We start from the raw sequence: 4,626 nt of genomic DNA on the forward strand, positions 1-4,626 counted from the left end.
TTTCCAATTTGTGTTTGATGTTTATAAACCGTATTTGACCTGACCTTTGGAGTGGCCAGGGCTGTGGCAGATAAACACTTCCATTCCATTTAATAGTAGTAGACTTCTCTGTCAAGAAGATAATAAGGCTTCCTCCCAGGGAAATCCAAACTTCAGCCCTTTGGGGCTTAGTCCGGAGGGGTCTTTCTAACCATAGCTCAGCATAGCCCTGAATGATTGATTGCCTTAACCTCTAAAGTCAATTAGCTGTTGTGCTTCAGAGACAGCTACTCCCACTGCTAAACCTTCTATTATCTTTGGGGTAAATAGGATCACTGATAAGAGCTGAACTTTGTGTGGTTTGTCTTTCATTCTGGAAGAAGACTGGGACATGATTTGCAGTTGACTCTGATGTGAGTGAGGGAGGGCTGTGCAAAGTTACCAGCCTCATTTTTTCCTCCAGAGCCATCTGAGTCCAAAGGGGCCAGATAAGGATCAGGAGGATTGGAGAAGGCTCAGAGTGCAGTGGTAGAACTTGGCCCTTTTAAGTGAAGGTCTTTTTAGATTCTCACTTTGAGTGAGGCCACACCCATTGGTGCTGTGGCTCGCACACCAGCCTTGGAGTCAGAAAGACCTGAGTTCAAATCCAGCCTCAGACATTTGACACTTACTAGCTGTGTGACCCTGGGCAAGTCACTTAACTCTGCCTCTGTCGCTTAAAAAAAAAAGTCTATGAGCTAGAAATGACCTGAGAGGGCATCTATTCCAACACCTCATTTTATACATTAGGAAAATAAGGCCAGAGAAATTGTGACTTGCGCCAAGGCCATACAGGAAGAGCCAAGACTGAAAGACAAGTCCTATGACAAGTTCAGCACTCTTTCCACTGTACCATGTTGCAGAGAGTCCTCACACACAGAATTTCAGAGCTGGAAGGGGCCTCAGAGATCATCTAGTCCAACTTGTACTCAACAATGGACTGCCTTTTTTTTTTTTTAAGGCAATTGGGGTTAAGTGACTTGCCCAGGGAGCTAGTAAGTGTTAAGTGTTTGGTCTGAGGCTGGATTTGAACTCAGGTCCTCCTGACTTTAGGGCCATTGCTCTATCTATGGGCTGCCATTTGTAGCTCCAAAAAGCCTGAGATTATGCTTTGTCTCTGTGATAGGAAAAATCCTGAAAATTCTATTGATTCCCAAAGGGTTTTGTATGGAATTAGGAATCATATTTCATATTTTTATGCACAGAAAAATCGATGTTTTGAGCTGAAGAGGTCTAGGACTTTTGGGGTGCTGGGACCCCAAGATCGTGGTACCGGGCCCTGCTAAATGAATTCAACTCAAATCTTCTTCAGCCAGAGGAAAAGTTTGTTAGTGATAAATCACACTGACCAGGTGACGCCTGTAAAGACAAGCAGGCAAGAGAGGTTCTCAGCCTTGTGGGCCTGAGATTCTCAGCATCTGAATGAGGGCTAGGGTGGATCTTAAATACTAAAGTAACTTTGGGTGGTCAGAGAAAGGGGGTTGGGAAAAGGGTCTAGGTAAGAATTCTAATTGGGGAGGTCTGAGAGATTGAATAGACAATGGGAATAGCTAATGGAGGGAACAGGAAGGCAGAAGTTTGAAAGACATCTGCACAAAATCAAGGTGGGGCTAGGACTTTCAAAAGGAGATAAAGGAAGGCCTTTCTGGGGCCTATGGACAAAAGGGAGCCAGATTCTTTTAGGGCGTATCTGAATAAGATTAAAAGGTAAGGCTAAGGCTTTCAAAGGGAGATGAGGGTCTGGGGACTGTGAGTCAGATTCCCTTTGGGGCAAAGGGCAAAGATCTTGGCTTGGGACCCACCCCCATCAGAGCCATTATTGCCAAATGCCAAAAGATTTCTCTGTTGAACTAAGTTTAAGAAGCTGAGATTTTATTTAATTTCTGTGTAGGTACTAATGCTGCTCACAATTCCTTCTACATTTTCATGAATTTCTGTAATTAAAGGAATCTATGCATGTCACTGGTAGGAAACCTCAATCCACTAATCAAGTGTAGTTATTAGATCATAGGAGTTAGAACTGAGGGGGACAGTAGAGACCACCCAGTCTAACTTCCTCATTCTACAGAGGAGCAAACAAGCCCCTTAGGTCTAGTCACACAAATAGTAAGTGAAAGAGGTAGGATTTGAACTGGGGTCTTCTAACTCTGGCACAATAGATAGAGCTCAGGGCCTGGAGTCAGGGAGACACATCTTCCTGAGTTCAAATCTGGCCTCAGACACTAGCTATGTGACCCTAGGCAAGTCACTTAACCCTGTTTACCTCAGTTTCCTCATCTGTCAAATGAGCTGGAGAAGAAAATGGCAAACTAATCCAGGATCTTTGCCAAGAAAATCCCAAATGGGGTCACAAAGAGGCGAACGTGACTGAAATAATTGAACAATTTCTAACTTCATTGCTTTCTGGTCTTCTAACACTGAGCTCTCCTCGCTGTACTCTCTTATCCTTCCCACTTGCTTTTCCACACAACAGACATTTCCTATGTGGACTTCATGTCTGGAATGGTCTTCTTCCTTAACTCTGCCTCATGGCTTCCTTCAAGACTCAGTTTAGGGGTAGCTAGGTGGTGCAGTGGAGAGAGCACTGGCCCTGGAGTCAGGAGGACTTGAGTTCAAATCCAGCTCAACACTTACAAGCTGTTTGTCCTTGGGCGATTTACTTAACTGCTTTCTGACTCAGTTTCCTCATCGGAATAATAGCACCGACCTCTCAGAATTGTTCCGAGGATAAAATGAGATCATATTTGTAAAGCATTTTGTGAATCTTAAGGCACTATATGACTGCTAGCTAGTAATAATAAATAATAATAAACAATAAATCCTTGTTGGCTATTGATTGAATAATCATAGGGGATCAATAGCCCCCCCCAAGATCAATCTATCAATAAACATTTATTAAGCACCTACTATGTGCTTAATACCAGGCATGGTGCTAAATTCTGACAAATCATAGATTTAGAACTGAAAGGGGCTTTTAGAGGTCCAATCCATTGTTTTTACAGACGAGGAAACTGAGGACCCAATAGGTTAAATGGATTACAAGATTGTACAGAATAATCTAAGCATTTGAGAAAACATCTCCTAAATTCAAAATGACCTTGTAGTCATCATGTTGGACCGTTTCACCTTCAGAATTGTTTTGTTTGTTGCTTTTTTTTTTAAGTATAAATTCAATCGACTTATGGGTTTTGACCTATTTGCCTGTATCAAATATTTTGCATGGAAGTACAATTTTAAATGGGGGGATGGGGAGAGCCAAATAGGGCCCATTCATTTTTCCCTCGTATGACCACCTACTCTGTGGGGATGTAATGAACCTAAAGTATTGGGGTACAACATCTGGCAAGTGCTTGTGAATTACAATTTTCTTTTACAACTGAAAACCATATCCTGCGTACAGTCTCAGTGGGGTTTAATGCTGTCAGAGCATGCAAGGCTTGTTTTGATCTCTTATGGAGTAACACACATAGCTTTGAGTTCACACTAATAACATCCCTGTGTCTGGTATATACTAATCCAGAGGCTACTAATTAAAGGTCAGCATTAAGCAAACACGATTTCATTACAAAACATGTGAAACTTATTAAAACTTAAAGTAACTGCTGGGTCTCAGTCCCGGCTAACTGAAAGAATGTGGGAGGCTTGGGAGGTTATTCAAGAAAATTTTATTTTAGCCCCTTCTAAATAGCCTGCATTTGCCTACTCAGTACACAAAGGGTTAGTGCTGTGCAAAAATGTGGTGTCCTTTTAAGTATCCTTTGAATCCAAGAGATCAAAAAGGATTCATTAAGTCATCAGTCCATTACCTCCAATAGGGTAGATATTTAACCATGAGCATAAGTTTCAATCATTGGTCTAATAGTAATGATAAAAAGGCAGTCCACTGTAAAGAATACTGCCTCTGTGGTCAGAGAACCTGGATTCAGGTTCTACCTCTGATACAAAACTATTTGTATGACCTCAGTTTCTTCATCTGTAAAATGGGGGGAGGGTGGACTTGATGTCTTCTGTGGTCCTTTCCAGCCGGGAGTCTACAATCCAACTGGAATTCACAGGGTACTTTAAAGTTTACAAAGCACTTAAAACACAATAACTTTTGGGATACTCAACCAATCCTGGGAAGCAAGTATGATGGATGTTGTTTTGTTCCCATTTTTTGTTTTTGTTTTTGTTTTTTAATTCAGACCTTTGACTTCAAAGGGCTGAGGCAGCTGGGTAGCTTTGTGGATAGAGTGCCAGGCCTGGAGTCAGGAAGTTCTGAATTCAAATACAGCCTCAGATATTGACAAGTTGGATGACCCTGGGCAAGTTATATAACCTCTGTTTGCCTTGGTTTTCTCATCTGTAAAATGGGAATAATCATAGCACCTACCTTGCTAGGTCGTTGTGAGGATCAAATGAGATAACATTTGTAAAAAAAACACCTAGTACAGTGCCTGGCACACAGTAGGTACTATATAAATGTTTATTCCCTCCCCTTCTCCCTTTCTGTCAAAGGTGATTTCTTACCTAGCCTTAATCACTGAATGGGCATTGTCTCAGTCAAACTGAAACCTGGGAAAGCCCTTTGCTTAAAAAGGCCAAGGTCTCCCACTGCATCTGGGGCCA

At 41.9% G+C, this 4,626-nt stretch overlaps 1 pseudogene; it reads right to left on the reverse strand.

Moving 5' to 3' along the window:
• The window catches only part of LOC144455441 (serine/threonine-protein kinase PAK 5-like), a 209,307-nt pseudogene that overhangs the window by 102,904 nt on the left and 101,777 nt on the right, over positions 1–4,626 (reverse strand).

The sequence above is a fragment of the Phascolarctos cinereus genome, unplaced genomic scaffold, assembly GCF_003287225.1.
Source record: "Phascolarctos cinereus isolate Bilbo 61053 unplaced genomic scaffold, phaCin_HiC Scaffold_9;HRSCAF=440, whole genome shotgun sequence".
In the NCBI taxonomy this organism is placed as follows: domain Eukaryota; kingdom Metazoa; phylum Chordata; class Mammalia; order Diprotodontia; family Phascolarctidae; genus Phascolarctos; species Phascolarctos cinereus.